Source organism: Myotis nattereri, assembly GCF_964212035.1.
Source record: "Myotis nattereri genome assembly, chromosome: 7".
NCBI classification, from domain to species: Eukaryota; Metazoa; Chordata; class Mammalia; order Chiroptera; family Vespertilionidae; genus Myotis; species Myotis nattereri.
The window spans coordinates 26,109,908-26,127,417 of record NC_138082.1 but is presented as its reverse complement, the minus strand read 5'-3'; positions in this window follow the sequence as shown (position 1 = coordinate 26,127,417).

Here is a 17,510-nt window from a genome sequence, read left to right as displayed (position 1 = left end):
GAAGACACTGTAGGTGCCTCCAGGAGCTGGGAGAGGTTTCCAGAAAATGGCTAGATGGAAAACAGAGACCAAAGTCCTGTGACACAAGGAACTGAATTCTGCCAATAATCGGTGAGCTTCAAAGGGGAACTTAAGCCCACATGAGACTGTAATCCTGGCCAAGACCTTAATTTTATCCCAGGACAGAGGGAAAAGAGAAATGGTGCCATTTGAAGGAGGTGGTAAAAATGGTGCTGTTTTATGTTAAGTTGGGAAACATTCCAGTATTGCATACTGATGGGTATGATGCAGTAACACAGGGGAAGGGAAAGTGCATGCTAGAGGAATAGCAAGTCCTAGGCAGTGTCCTGGAGAGAGGATGGGACCCTGGAATAGTGGGAGGGATGGGCTCATCTTCCACAGAACAAAGTCATTCTTCCAGGGAAGGCAAAGTGTCCTCTATGTGCACAGAAAGAGGCCAGGTGGTGCCTGAGCGCTTTCGCCTTTCAGTGTAATAAAAATCAGACATTAGCCAAAACCAGAAGGGGTGGGAATGTAACAATTACCTGGAAATGTGGGTAAGGGAACAGACCAGGGAAGTATGTGGCCTTGCTTGGGTCATATGAAATTCGTGGTTTGGATCCACATAGAGATGTGTCTTTCTCCAGCCACAGCCAGCTCCTGGTGCAGGCTTTGAAAATTCAGAAAGTTGTGTTAACCAAATTGGGAGTTTTCAGGCAAGTACAACAATTGAGGGAGATAGAGCAGCCACCACTCAAGAGAAAGTAGTGTCCTCGGGATTCAGAGAGGGTAGCTTGTGAGGGAATATTCAGGTAGAGTGTAGGAAATTTTGCTGATGACTGATGTTGAATTCCAGAGGTTCCAATGGAAAGGTTTTGCTTTGAAAGCAGGAGTGGGAGATGAGGCCAGTGTAGGCAAAATACAAGCCATGTGTGTGGGTGAGAGTCTGGAAGATGAGGGAGGACCTGGGGAGGTCCTCACTTCCTCATGGTGGCCAATGCGATTTGTCCCGATGGCCTCCTGGCAGATGGTGGTAAAGGGGTTGTGAGGATTGGGATGCAGGTGGGGTCATCATGTGACATGCAGCTCTTTTATTCGTGCTTTCACCCCCTTTATATCTTATGTCCACTCATGGCAGTCGAAGGAGAGGAGCGCTGTATGTGAACGTGCTTGTAGAAGGATGGAGCATGATATGAAGGGGACATATTTGTTTTTAAGTTCATCTGATAAAATGGTGATGTCTGAGAAAAAAAAATCTCCTGCCCTAGTTTGATTCCGCAATAGCACCTCAGGCATCCACTCAGGCCTCCAACAACTCCCGCTGCAGGCTGGAGCCTGACCGAAGGGAAAATTACAGCACCTTCTTTCAAAATCCACATCTCTGTCTGGCCAACACCAAGAAGGTCTAGGAACAGACAGCTCCTATCTTATGATCAGGGGCAGAACTTAAATTTTGGTGCTTTGGAGCCCATTTTCAATGTGTTCCTAAAATAACTTTATTATAAACACAGAGTCCCAATCAAAGTGTGTGTCATGGGAGAAAACATCTAGTGCCTCATGACTTATGGGAATGTTTGGATGAAAAATAAAAACCTGCCCGGCAGGACCAACCTTTCAAAGTGTCATGGCAAGTACACATTGGCAGTCAAAGTTGAGTCAGAGGGGATGTGAGTTGCCAGAGGACTTCGAGCTATTATGTGATGTCCAGATAACAATAGCCAAGTAAAGAAAAGCCTGTGGACATACAGACATAGGAGATCCCAGGGGGGCAAGAATCAGAAGTGCATCTTAATGCTGCCTAATGTTCACACAGAGGTCTTACCCAACAGTGTGAGTGAACTTTCTGTGACTCCTGCTAGCAGAATGGGTATTCTGGGGACTTTTGGTTGGCCTTGTTCACCATGTCATGGGTATAAGACACCATCCTGTAAGTCTGGTCTTCATCTACCGGTGGTATTTCCCGTACAAAGAATAGTTCTGGGAAACAGTTGGTCCCCTGGGCTCTGAGGACAATTTTTACAAATGGAGCACTGAACGCTTCCATTAGGAATACCAGTAGGGTCCTTGGCCATCAGAAATTGATTTAATTATGCTGATTACTAAAGCACACAGGAAGAAGGATCTGGAGGACACCCAGGATCGTTTCTTTTCCATTTGTTTTGCAAGTGTTTAATCTCTCTCCACAGCCCCCAACACACAGCAATCATTAGAGCTAACTCTTTCTCCTGGGAGCTGACAGGGGTGCGCAGAGATGGCAAACCAATATTGCTGTCAGCCAAAGAAATATGCACTCTTTAAACTCCCTCCCAACCACAGTGATCTAGGTTCATAAGCAAACTTCCTAGTACCCACCCCCCATCATGGTGCCCTTAAATTAGAGTTTGACTTTGAGAGACCCATCTCAAAGCTCCCTCTCTGAATGGGAATACTTAGGAAGGCACTCTGCTCCTCTTTCCACCACCACTGAATGAACAGGCAATACATACAACTGCCACATTACTTGAACAGAGACAACATGCAGTTAATTCATTTAAAAATATTTCAAGGTCATAGATTCAGAGTGACACTGAAAATCTGGCTTGTTGTCCTTATGTACTTTTCATCTTTAGTCTCCAATAGCTAGACTTCAAAAATACTAGGCTTCCTAGGTTGTGGTCATTTCATCACTTCTTGGTTCTTCTCAAGGGAATTATTTAGTTCTTCAGCATATGGCCTCTTACTAAGATTGTAAAATCAACCCTTTAAGGAAACAGAGTTGGTGAAAGAAAGCTCAGGAAGTGTGGCACTCTCCAGGGATATATGAAGTCACCCGTACATCAAAGGACATCGTTAGCTTGGTTTGCAAGGGACTGCTTTCTTGGCCTAAGTGAACATGAGGATATTGGAATTTCAGGTGTGTCTGGAGTTGCAGAAGGTGGAGAGAGGAGAAAGATGCATAGCCTGTAAAGCACAGGGTTTAGGGTTGAGAAGGGGTTCAGGAAGCCTTGTTCAGAGCACCTGTGGGACCCAATGAAAAGTCCTGGGCACCTGCTCAGAGGAAAGCAACAAAGAAGGATGACCAAGGCAAACTTCATCTACCTTTCTCTTTTCTTAAGTCAATCCAGTTGCTTTCCTATTATCCAAAGAGAATAAACTTTTCTAGGAAACATTTTTTTAAAATGCTTGGTTTGTATGTAAAAATAAATACATTTTCAGTGTATATTTTCTCTCAAAGCATCCCACTGGCTTTACACAGAGGTGGTGTTTTGGGGGGTCAAAATGGAATTGTACACACTGGAGGCCTTTTCATATGAGAAGAAATTTCGGAGGCCCTTTCCTACCCCAGTTTCCTTCTAGCCTTTGCTTGAGCTGCCAATCACAATCACCAAAGCCATCAGAATTAGAGTGTCCTGGTCTTAGGGATTACAAATCTGTATTTTCAAAATTCCCCTAAGCAACCAGACTTGGTAAGCACAGAAAACCCCCAAGAATGCTAGGAAAGGTGGAGGTTCGAGGTGAGGGGACCAGTGGCAGAGGCCAGGTGGGAGGAGAGGCTGGCTATCTCTCTGTGTCCTTCTGCTGCAGGAACCCGACACTTCTCATCCCTTATTTCTTCTTGCCTGTCCACCAGCTACTGGAAAGAATAAAGGACCGCTGAATGGAAAGGCCCTTGCCTGCCTGTACTAGTGACATCTGCATTTCACTGAGGGAAGAACATTGAGTCAGTGACCCCGCTGGGTAGGACCCAGTGTGACCAGTGTGAATGACCTAGTTCACTGAGCCTCAGGTTTCTCATCAATAGCACTCACTAAACGGCTGCCATAGTCAGCTATGGGCCCAGGCCGACCCAGAGTGGGTCATAATTTAGAGCCTCCAGACAAGTCCTCACTTGGCAGGTCTGGCATCCCCAGGCCCCAAATATGTGCCAGGGCAGCGGAGAGGTAATTTTCAGTGCACAAAAGCCCTGATGGAGCTCCGAGCCAACCTGGGATATGGACCAAGTCTTTCCCATCCTTTCTCACTCTCCTTTCTATCCAGCCCTGCAGACTCTGAACCCCCAAGTACCCTTCTCCCCACCATCGTCTACTTACAAACTCTATTCCTTTGAAGCTGGCTGCCAATAATTATTGGTCGGATTAAAGCAATTATCATGAAAGTATGGATGACTGGTGCAATTGAAACTTTTCAGGGAGTATTGTGTATTCAAATACATCTGCATGGTGAAATGGGTTGAAGAAACAGATTAATATGGTCTGAAGGGTCTCCTTCTTGAATATTCCAGAAAAACTCTTCCCCCAAAACTGATCCCATACCTTCACTGAACAGTTTTGTCCATACTACACAGACTATTAAATGCACAGACACTCCTGGGAGGAGACAGTTGTTGGCCAGAGTTAAGACTCCATGAGAATATTCACTAGCATTCTTTTTCTTCAAAATGCCAAGGAGTTTTTCTATGGTGTTTACCTGCAACTGTGTTCTATTCCCAAATTCACTCTGCCGGTTTGTAGGACTCTGATTCCACAATCTTGAATGAGTAAAATCTTAAATAAGTAAAAATGTTGCCCCTTCAAGGAACATAGTTGAATTTTAAGATATTAAGAAGCTCAACCTTCCCTGGGGAAGTTGTATAAACTGCCTATCTTTCTTACAATTCGGCTTGACAATTACACATGACAAAAAGTAGGAAAGAAGATAGAACTATATTTCTCTCTCATACAAAAGTCTGAATAGATGTCCCAAGACCAGTGTGGAGTTGCAGGGGTCACTGACTCACTGTTCTTTCCTCAGCGGCCTGCATTCCTGGTGAGCTCATGGTCCAACATGACAGCTCCTGTCAACATGTCCACATTCCACCGCAGAAAAGATGTAGGGGAAGACTTAAGGATGCTCCATTTAAGGACAGTTTAATAAATTTAACACAGTTTCTACTGAAGTCCCACTGACCAGCATCTAGTCCCATGACTAGGCCTTTCTGTAAGGAAGGCTGTGGAGTACAGTCTTTTATCCAGGTAAGTTTCACTTCTACGTGATTGTGGGTTTTCCTCTGCCCTCCTGACTTCCATACCTTAACCTCAGCCTTGGTGGCATCCCAGGTATGTCACTGGCCAGATACCTGCTCTGGAATTTCCTCTGCATTTTTGTACAGGCTCATTCCTCCCTCACCTGAAAGTCAGTGGTTACATTTCCAGTGTTCATTTCCCTGGTCAGTTCCAACCTCATCTCTCACAGCAAGTCAGTTCTGTAGACAGAAAAAAAAAAAATCTAAGCAATGTAGGGGTGAAGAAAGGTATGGTAGGTACTTTCCAAGAAAGCCCCCAATGTTTCTCAACTCTTGATATTCACACCATTATATAGTTTGCCCATATGATACCAGGGATGGTCTGGGTGACCACTGAATATGGCAAAAGTATTGGTACATCACTGTGAGGCCAGGTCATAAAAGACTTTGTGACCTCTGCCTCTCTCTGTATCATCGGATCGAAGCAAGCCCACTCCCATGTTGCTAGGACACTTCCAGAGCCCTATGGCAAGGTCTGTGTAGGGGATAACTAAGTCTCCTGCCCACAGCCATGTGCATGAGCCTTCCTGCAAGCAGGCCCTCCAGCTCTATTAAGGCTTTACATGGCTGCTGCTCCAGGTTACAGCTTATCTGCAACTTCACGGAAGACCCAGAATAAGAACCATCCAGCTGAGCCAGTTCTGATTTCCTGGCCACAGATGCTGAGATTATAAATTGTTTTATGTCATTACTTTTTGGGATAACTTATTATGTGAAATAGATAACTGATACCAAAAGCCTTCCCACCTTCTTCCTCAGTAACCCCCTAGAGGAGGTAATGCATATCTGATTGGCCAGATTTCACTCAGCACAGAAAGCTCCTTTTAAAAGAGTATAGTGGGAGCTACTGATGAGATAAGATGTAACCATCCCCATTTATAACTCTTCAGATTTTCATGAGCAAGGTGGGAGCAAAGAGCGGTATTAAAGATATAACCATCAATTAATTTGCTTTTAGGAGAGGGAGCTAAAATCTTTCTGTTCAGGGGAATGGGCAAATATCAGAAAATGAGTCAGAAATTTTAAACTGAATAACCTTATGAAACTGCAAGACATGAGAGGAAAAGATAGGAAGTGAGGAAGGCAAACGTTAGGTAGTTGATGATCCCGAGAGCAGCAGCCATGGGACCAGAGCATTGTTCTTTGACATTAACCAAAGAGAACAAAAATAGCACTAAATTCCTGCACAGGCTCTGGGGTGGCAGAACTTTAGGATAAAATCAGGTGAGAAGAGGCTTCTGTGATCCCTGTCAGCCAAATTGCTTTGAAGGCAGAAAGTTACAAAACCCTGAAGATCAGAGATAGAGTAAAAACGACTTGGGGGAGAGTGATTGAAAGACTAACGGGCTCTCAGAAGATTTTCAAGCCACATACAAATGAATGAGATTTTTAAAGTTCAATTATTTTTTTAAACCAAAAATGAATCAGCCTTGTCGAGTGAATAGGAACTCACTACTTAAAGAAAATAAAGGCCTTGCTTAAGTAAGATTTCATCCACTCTGTGGTCTTCTCCCTGTTTTCTTTTATTTGCATGAGAATCTGACCTCACCATGGGATGTTGGTATATTATTTTAGTTTTCTGATCAGGGAGTGGTCAGGCCTATTAGAGGGCAGAAAAACAAGGAAGGAGGAAAGTTAGGGCACAGGGTCTGACAGCCCCTATTGACAACTGCCACATTTCTGCCAAAACAAGTGAATACTAGTAAAATTTAGTCATCGAAAAATGAAGAATAGCCCGTCCAGCATGGCTTAGTGGTTGAGCGTCAACCTATGAACCAGAGATCATGGTTCAATTCCCAGTCAGGGCACATGCCCAGGTTGCGGGCTTGATCTCTAGTGTGAGGTGTGCAGGACGCAGCCGGTCAATGATTCTTTCTCATCATTGATGTTTCTATCTCACTCGCTCTCCATCTCCCTTCTCTGAAATAAAAAAAACAACAACAAGAATATGGAAAGTTCTATGATTAAAGTCAGTGAACAAATTTATTTTTCACTTTTATTTCAATCTCTCATTCTCCAACCCCAGCCTAACCCAAAGTCCCTTTACCTCTTCATCCATAGCTAGCATAGGATAAGCCCCATCCTGACACAGAGATCCCATGGTTGCTGACCTGTAGTCCTTAGGCTAGGTACTCGAGGCCTGGGGCAGGAAGATCCTTGCTCTTAATGATGACCAGTTCTATCATTGAATCTTCCTGTGGCAGGAAGAATTGTAGGAATGACATGGACACCTGTCCTTGTATCATTTCCTTCCCTTTGAGTGTGGGTAGAACCTGTGATTATGATGAGATGTCACTCCATGACTGTGACTTTACATGGACAAGGAAGACTGCCCAGGGAAGATGGCCCAATACACGAGTCCTTTCAAAAGAGCTTTCTCCAGCTGGCCACAGAAGGGGATGTTAGAAATTTGAAGCACAGAAAGAATTTGATGCACCCTTGTTGGCTTGAAGATGGAGTGGGCTGCATGGCAAGGAATGTGGGTGGCTTCTAGGAGCTAAGAGCACCCCTGGCTCAGAGCCAGCAAGGGAATGGGAAACTGGTTCCTAAGAAACTAAATCTGGCCAACACCCTGAGTGAACTTGGTCTCCTGCCTTTTCCAGTTTGCAGAGGCTGCCCACATTCCTTGGCTCACACCACCCTTCCTTCAATCACATTCGTTTGACCTCTGCTTCCATCCTCACATCTCCGATCCTCCTGCCTCCCTCTCTTAGTAAGGACCTATATGATTAATTACATTGGGCCCACGCAGATAATCTAGGATACTCTCCTCATAGCATGATCCCAAATCAAAATAAATGTCAAACTCATTGAAACAGACCAGAAAAGGGGTTTCCAGGGGCTGCAGGTGGGCAACTAGGGAAAAGTTGGCAAAGAGAACAAACTTTCAGCTATAAGATGAATAAGGCCTAAGAAGATACAGCAAAACATGGCAACTGTAGTTAATAACACTGTATTGTATGCAGCGGTTCTCTGTATCCATGAGTTTTATCCACACGGTTTCTACATCTAGGGATTGACCAACTGCAGATAAAAAATATGAGGGATTTGAGTATCTGCAGATTTTGGTATCTGTGGGGATGGCCTGGAACAAGCCCCTCATGGATTCCAAGGGGTGGTTATAATTGAAATTTGATAAAAGAATAGAACTGAAATGTTCTCACACAAAAAAGAAAAAAGAATAATATATGAGGTGATAAATGTGTTCATTAACTAGATGGGGGAATCCTTTCACAATATCAAATTACTATGATGTACTCTTAAATATCTTACCATTTTACATGTCAGTTATGCCTCAATAAAGCTGAATTTTAAAGAAACTCTTAATCATACATGCAAAGTTCCTTTGGTGTGTCAGGTAGGCTCAGGTTCCAGGGATGAGGATGTGAGCATTCTTCAGCCTACTGTAAATGGCTTCCCTCACTTTGGTCTGTTTAATTGTTTTTAATTTTCAACATTTTTTGCTCTGCAAAAGCGGGTAAGATACTTTTGAAAGACTTTCTTTCCCAATCACTCATTCATTTACTCAATAGTTATTAGATATCTCGTTTGCAAGAGAGGCAAGAATCAATCTGTGTAAGTGACATTCCCCCTGACGTTCAGTTTATATGCCAAACTAGACCACTGTGCTGATGCATGTTAGACACTGAGATACAGTGATAAGCAAAATGGCAGATCCTTGCCCTTACTCACCAAACACCTGCGGAGGTCTCGGATGGTGTCTGGGCACGTGCATGTTCTAAAGCTCCCCAGGTTATGTTGATGTGCACTGAAATGTGAGGACCACTGAAGCCCTCCCACCTGGCACCACGTCCTAGACCCACTAAATTAGGATTTCCATGGGAGGGGTGTGAAGCTAGGGGCCACTCTATTTCAAATATCTTCCTTGTATGATTCTGATGTACACAGAACCTTGGGTTTGCCAGTTTGAGACATAATGGTCCACAAATTGGTGCCTGGAGGGGATAGGATTTGTGAAGTGATGTTTGACAAGTTAGAGAAGAGAAAGGTACTCAGGTGTTTATGGGAAGCCAGAGGAGGTACCTATCGTCCAAGACCTGGGGATGATAAGAGGTCACATAAGAAAAAAAAAAAATCCCCTTTTCTTCACTAGGAAGTATGTCTAGGGCACAAAGCTAGACTTCAGAGACCTGTGAATCCACTGGTGAGTGAGGACTCTTTGGTATTTCTAATAGTGTGAGGGACCATCAGGGAGGCATCTCTAAGCTGGATGGAATTTGTCTTCAGGGGGTTAAAGAGAGACATGTCAGGTGAGGCTGTTTACACCTATTCAGACTATAAAGAAATAAGAAGTAATTTTTAGAAAAGTATTAGACAGAAAATAAAATAGGAAGATGAAAAGTTTACTTACCACTATTAAGGGCAAAATCACCTCTGAGAAGCACCTGAGGGCAAGAGTCAGGGCAAGAGGATGAGCACAGGATTCCTTCCAAAGGCCCAGCTGGGAGAACACGTGCATGTCCCCCCACACTGGGAGACAGAGGCAGCTGTGGGCTCAGGGCCCAGAGCAAAAGCAAAACCCACTTGAGGCCATGAGTAGGAAGAGTCTTAACTGGTACCAAGGGGAAGCCGAAGGCCAGAGCTCTGTTCTGCACAGAAGGACTGTCTGTGCTTCAGTTCCAATCCCTTCAGCCAGGTGAGAAAGTCCAGAGTTCCAGGGGTCCAGTGAATGTCGGCTTACTGGCTGTATGTGGAGTGCCATGTGGTCTGTCATCAAAACAACTTTGTGATGGCAAGACACTGAAATAATAGGGAAATGTTCGCCCATAAAACCATCTATCTCCTCTAACAACTTAATCAAGTCTTCAAGAATGGCTTTTTTCTCCATTGATTTTTAGAGAGAGTAGAAGAAAAGGGGAGAGAGAGAAACACTGATGTGAGAGAGACACATCAATTGGTTGCCTCCTGCATGCGCCTCGACTGGCACTGAGGATCGAGCCTGCAACCAACGAATGTTCCCTTGACTGGAATTGAACCCCCAACCCTTCAGTCCACAGGATGACACTCTAACTACTAAGTAAAACTGGCTAGGGAAAGAATGGCTTTTTTGAGGACCAACATTCTTATAGATATCAAACTCATATTCTGATTTAGAAATTAGTTATTTCTTTAAAATATCACACTTTCTACATCTAATGTTAAGCTGCAAATAATAAATAAATATTAGAACATGGATAAACATGTAAAATAAAACTCAAATAGCACAAAAAAAACAGTTTCATTTGAAAATAATCCTGCCCTAACCGGTTTGGCTCAGTGGATAGAGCGCTGGCCTGCAGACTGAAGGGTCCCAGGTTCGATTCTGCTCAAGGGCATGTACCTTGATTGCGGGCACATCCCCAGTAGTGGGTGTGCAGGAGGCAGCTGATCGATGTTTCTCTCTCATTGTTGTTTCTAACTCTCTATCCCTCTCCCTTCCTCTCTGTAAAAAATCAATAAAATATATATTTTTTAAAAAGAAAATAATCTTAATTCCTGCCACATTGTATAATTGATTATTCAGTAACACACTGTATGGAGGTTTTCTCTAGTTCTCCACAAGCAGATGATGTATTTCAGTGTGCCCCAGTCCACTGTGCTTCCTGGGGTCAGAGAGGCCACCAGAGATGGATTAACATTGATTTAAGCAGTAACATGTTACAGATATTAAGATGGTCCAGTTTACTATTATTAAAAACTAGAGGCCTGATGCACAAAATTCGTGCAAGAGTAGGCCTTCCTTCCCCCAGCTGCCAGCACCAGCTTTCCTCTGGCACCCGGGACCCGGGCTTCCTTTGCAGCCCCAGCTTCGTCTGGAAGGTCACCCAGAAGGACGTCTGGAAGGACGTTTGGTCTACGTAGCATATTATGCTTTTATTATTATAGATGTTGAAAAATATCTTTGTAGGTAAACTGATTATCTTTTCCCATGTCAGAATATATTTTTCACTTTGTTTTTTATTGAATTTATTGGGATGACATTGGTTAATAAAATTATATAGAATTCATGTATACAATTCTGCAGTACATCATCTATATATTGTATTGTGTGTTTACCACGCCAAGTCAAGCCTCCTTCCATTATTATTTATACCCCCTTTACCTCTTCTAACTCCCCCACCCCCACTTCACTCTGGCAGTCACCACACTGTTGTCTGTGTCCATGAGTCTTTCTTTTTTTCTTTACTTAATCCCTTCCCTTCTCACCCAGCCCTAACCCCTCTGACTAGCTGTTAAGATTGAATTTCTAGAAGTATAAAAGTTAGACAAGATTATATATATTAGATAAATATTAAAAATTTGACCTACAGAGAGGATGAGTCAATTTATGCTTCTGGCAACAGTGTGGAAGAGGGACTGTTTCCTACCACCTCACCAATGCTGGATAGGATCATTTAAAAGTCATGGGGGAGAATAAAACATAAAATAAATAAAAGGTTTTTAGTGTGAAAAAAAAGCCATGGGGGGGTAAAGTATAGCATAGGAAAATAGAGTCAACAATATTGCAGACACTATGCATGGTATGAGGAGGGAACCAGACTTACCAGGGGATCACTTTGTAAATTATATAAATGTCTAACCACTATGCTGTATACCTGAAATTAATATAACATTGAATGTCAACTAGAATTGAAAAGTTAAAATTAAAAAGTCATTGTCCATTTGAGAAGCAAAAAAATGCTATCTCATCTTAAATTATTCCTTTGATTACCCATTAGATTCATCATCTTATTTTTTGTCCATTTATATATTTTCTTTATGAATTTTCTATTCATAATGTCCTATGCCTATTATTCTGGCAGAAGTATCAAACTTTTACTTATTGATTGATATTTATTGATATATAAGATTTTTATTGTATAATAAATATGAAGATTATAATATATTAGTTGATTATGTAGATTTTATATATATAATAATATAAGAGCACAATAGGTAATAATATAATAGATGAAAGTATAATATGTCTTGGTCTGCCTTAGATGTTGCAAATATTATTAATTAGTTCTATTGGTTAAGTTCATTGGCATTTATATTCCCCAAAATTAGTGTTCAAAGGAGCATTAAAGGGGACCTTGATGGGAGAGAGACAATATGATACCTAATAAAGTACAAATACTTATGAAGATGAATGACAAGATATTACTTCTGAAATTCATATGGTTCATTTTTCTTGATATTTAGGAAGAAATCCATTCCTTCCTCTTCACCTGCCATAGAAGAAAAAAAGATTTACTTATTGCTTTGAAAGATTATGACATGCTTTCCCTTCATTTGCACACATTACAGACAAGAGTTAGAAGAAAATTAAGTCCTTAAGTTACAGAAATTATTCATCTGATCCAGTGAAATAATTTTGTTTTAATTTTTCTTTTAAAGTCCAAATAGGTTTGTGATTACTTTTGCACCTTTATTTTTTCTAGATGTTATTTATTCTTTTTTAAAAAATATATATTTTTTTATTGATTTCAGAGAGAGGAAGGGAGAGGGAAAGAGATAGAAACATGGATTAGCTGCTTCCTGCACGCCTCTACTGGGAATCTAGGCTGCAACCCTGGTATGTGCCCTGAACTGAGGGAATCCAACCAGTGACCTCTTGGTGCATGAGGCAATGCTCAACCACTGAGACGCACAGGCTAGACCAGACGTTATTTATTCTTGAATTTTCTGTCACCAATTACTGGCCAGAAGAAGCCTCAAAGGTGTTGGAATTTCAATAGGCAGCCTCTGTTATTTTCTTTGCCTGAACTGGTTTGTATATAAGAATTGTTTTTGTAAACTGTTCCCTAGGATCTTGGGAATTACTTTTAAGTAAAGTTTTTTTCTTTGTTATACACTCCCAGGATAACAGTAGTTAATTTTGTGCAACTTGGGTCTTTTGGTTCGGCAACATTTTTGCTAATTCCTGTTGATGTAAGAAACGTCCAAACCTATTGAGAATTTTTGAGTTTATGTGAGCAAAACTGACAACAACCTTCCAGAAGCAAAATTTTAACAGATTGAAAAAAAAGTAAGGAGGGTTACATGAAATCCATTGGTGGCAGATTAAGGAGAAAGCCAAGGGTGGGGGGAATTTCTGGCATTAGATAAAAAATAAAATGAAGAGACACAAACTTCCTTTACATTGGTGGGTCCAGGATAGCTAATAATTAACATTTACAGCACATAGAGATGGTATTGGGGAACAAGAAAACAATGAGAGGTTTTGTTGTCTTGTGCCCTAGGGGGGCTGGAAAAGGAGATTACTTGGGTATTTCAAAGTTATGTTATCTTACAAGCAAAAAGACAATAGGCAGGTTCACTTAAGATTGATTTTTGCCAAGAAAGCTACAGGCCTAGCATGTGACTTCCGGCCATGACTCACTTTTAGTTAAGAATTTTTATGTTCAGATGATCCCAAGTGGTTACTTTAGGTCTCTGAGTTTGTAAGGCCCACCAGGCAGGCCTCCCCCATGCTTGTCAGGTTTAATATGTGGCCCCTTTCTTGTCCACATTACAAATCTCTTGCTTCTTTGGTGCAGGGTCAATGACACATTTGGAGTAATTTTATTTTTTTGATAGTCAACAAAATACCAATCAAGTTTCATAGCTTTCATTCAACATTAGAAATTTACATGCTTCAATTATTATGACAACTTAATTTAACATATATTTGAGGTATTTTAGCACATTTCTTCCACAGTCAACATATTATCTTTATCACTTTCCTTACTTTGTTGTGCTTGTTGTCTCCCTGCGCCCCCCCCCCCCCACACACACACACACACACACTCTGGATTATTTATGTCAGACTTAATACCTTGAATTCAAGTTTACATTATTCAACAATGACTCAAATGAGGTGAAGGACTGCCCAGTGAATGTTCATTGGTCAGCCTTGCTATTCTGAATGATCACAGACCAGCAGGAGCCCCCGTTGCCCTGAGCAAGTCACTTCATCCTTGTGAAACATGGAAAAACAGATTGAAAGCGTGAAGTGTGTAATCCTCTTTCCAGAAATTCGGGTCCTTGGGGAAGATGTGAGGGTGACATGCTGTTCTTGGATGCAGAACTCATATGTTGTTGATGTTCATGCAGTACATGGGGAAATAGAGTTCTAATCATATTAAACTTCCTGTGCTTGTCAATACACCTATGACAACCAAATTTATGAAAAATGTCCACCATGTGTCATGATGCCTTATTTTGCAACTATTCTTATTTCTCTTTTATTTCTTTTATATTAGCTTTGCCTTCTCATCCAGGAAAGTTAAAGGATGTTTTTTTCTGTGATATTTGAACTTTTAGATGACTATTGGTATCATCCTTCATCTATTTATTATAATCTTCATAATAAGAATAATAGTTGATTAAAAACTTGAATCCATTTTTAGTGCAATCAGAATAACTTGGGGAAAAGGGAAAGACTATATGTAGTACAGAATGAAAAGTTAGGCTTATTATTTATACAATAGTCATCTGTACGTTCTCCAAAGAAATCTCAGCTCACATATCCTTGTGTGCTTAACAGCAGGAGGTAGGAAGTAAACCATGGGGGAAGATTGTGTGGCAGGAACATTCCTCAATGGGAATCTGACTCACAGTCCAACTTGCCCACTTGCCTAGGATTGGCCAATTATCATGAGTAGACCTGGACCAAGCTTCCACTTCAAATCAGAGCAGAGGGGCCTTGTCTTCTAGAGTGAAGACTCTGACCTAGAGAATGAAAAAGGAAATGTGATCTTTCACAGCACCCAGGCCATTTACTGGCCAAACAGGCACTTGACTTGCAAAGAACTGAATGCTTCAGAAGGACCTGCCTTTCCAGACACCTCTCTCAGAAGCCAGACACAGGGCTGCTATCCACCTACATGGAGCACCTGGAACTCCTAAGGGAGAGTCACTTCTTGGGACCAGAGTATGAATGCTCTATGCCTTTCAAAGATTATAACACTAATGACATCAGCTGCCTGGGTAGCATGGAAGATTTTGCTCCCATCCTTCCTTCCGATTGAAATTAGCAAGTATTTTCCATCATTAGAATATAGGTCCATGAGAATCAGGACCTTATCTTTTGATGTTCACCTTGAGTTCCCAGCTCTTATCACACTGCCTGTCAGAGAAAAGATGTTCAAGGAATATTGTAGACTCAGTGAATGTGGAATGAACTAATGAATGAATGAGAGAATGCATTGGACATTTAGTGTATACCATCAAGAATATGCCTTCTGTGACTGATGTTATTAATTACAAGACAGCATTCTGTAAAGGGCACTGCTAACCTGTGTTTACCTCCTATGGATGCCAAATCAGACTAATAGGTTCGGTCAGGTCCACCCACCCCAGAGAGCACGCCTGAGGGAGTCTGAATTTGAGATTTATGACAAAGATAAAAGCCATTGATGAGGTTTTGTGACAATCCCACTCTCCTAATGAGAACGAGTTTCAGTATCTTAAACCCAGTCAAACATGAGAGATGATGAAGGGCCGACAATGGGTTTTTTAAATTGGGTTTTAGTTCCTTTTCACTAACAAGCTGGTGCCCAACTTACCCACGGTGGCTCGAGTCTCATGTGGGTCCCATCTACACTAATAAAAGAGAAAAATGGTAATTGGCGTACGGCGATACCGTTTTCATTGGCTAATCAGGGCTATATGCAAATTAACTGCCAACTAAGATTGGCAGTTAACTGCCAACAAGATGGCGGCTAATTTGCATATGTAGGCACAATGCAGGGAGGTGAAAGGGAAAGCAGGAAGAAGTCCCCTGCCACTGACAGTGATCTGAAACCCAGGGGGGAGCTAAGAGCTGGGGGGCAGGGCAAAGGCGGCCCTGGGGCCGCCTTTGCCCTGCCCCCCAGCCATGATCGGAGAATCAGGCGCCTTTGCGGCCCTGGCCAGTGATAGCAGGAAGTAGGGGTGGAGCCAGCGATGGGAGCTGGGCACGGTCGAAGCTGGCAGTCCCAGGAGATAGGGGTCCCTTGCCTGGGCCTAAAGCGAAGCCCACGATCGCGGCGCCCCCCGCTGCCACTGCAGGTCCCCGCTGCCTGGGCCTAAAGCGAAGCCCACGATCGCGGCGCCCCCCGCTGCCACTGCAGGTCCCTGCTGCCTGGGCCGGATGCCTAGGCCAGAGGCGTTAGGCCTGGGCAGGGGTGGAGCCTGCAACCGTGGGGAGCTGGGGGTCCCCTGCCCAGGCCTGACACCTCTGCCGGAGGCCTCAGGCCTGGTCAAGGGGCCGATCCGGTGATTGGTGATCGGAGGGTGATGAGGGTCAACTCCTCTGGCTGAGGCATCAGGCCTGGGTGGGGGGCAAAGGCCGGGGATTGGGGGGATATGATGGTCCCCTTGCCCAGGCCTGAAGCCTGGATCAGAGGCGTCAGGCTTGGGCAGGGGGTGGAGCAAGCGATCAGAGGGAGATGGGGGTCCCCTGCCCAGGCATGATTCCTGGGCCAGAGGCCTCAGGCCTGGGCGGGGGCCAGAGCCAGTGATCGGGGGGAGATGGGGGTCCCCTGTCCAAGTCTGACACCTCTGGCGGAGGCGTCAGGCCTGGGCAAGGGGCCGATCAGGCGATCGGAGGGTGATGGGGGGTCAACGCCTGAGGGCTCCCAGTATGTGAGAGGGGGCAGGCTGGGCTGAGCGACACTCTCCCCCCGCCCCCACACCCAGTGCACGAATTTTGTGCACCAGGCCCCTAGTCTGTATATATTTTTTGAGGGTTTCAAGTTGCTTTTGTCTACCAAGCTCCCCTTCCTTGTATGATCACAGAGTCTTCAGTCTTTGTAAATGGGCTCTCATCACACGGAAATCCCATCTGTATGTTCTGAGCCGCCCATAGGGGTGCTGGAGGGGGAGAAGGATTTGGTCTGGATCCCTTTGCAAGGAGGCAGAAGGAATCTCTTCCTGCTTAGAGTCCCTCAGAGATTGCATTCTGCATTTGTCAAAACCTAGGCATCCCCTTTAAGCATCCCCCAGAGGAGAGCCTCTTGGGTCCTGGTGTTTATGCCTTCCACACCCAGAGCCCTTGCTTACACCATCATGTATTACTCAATTTAACCCCTATAATTACTCTGGAGCCAACAGTCATTACCCCATTTTTCAGAATTTGCTAAAGGCAAACTCCTTAGGTGTACCCCATAAAACATTAGTCAACCAGAGACTTCACTTTTAAAAAAAGTATTTTATGATCAAGCATGTTTGAAAAAAGATGCATAAATTTCCTCCCTGAATATCCCCAGTGCACATTAATCCTGAAGTAAAGACATTTATTTAAGTTTGTTGAACCCAGGTTTCCCTACACTGTGATCTCTCTGTTCCTATATAGCACCTTTGGAAATGCTGGTCTAAATAACAGAAGAATAGGTAAGAAGAAGAGGGAAGGAAGAGATGTAAATCTATGGCTTGCCACACAGTCTACCTTCTCTAACTAGTTCATTAATATGTATGTTTATCATAATATACACATTTATCACACTATACATAATGTACCCCA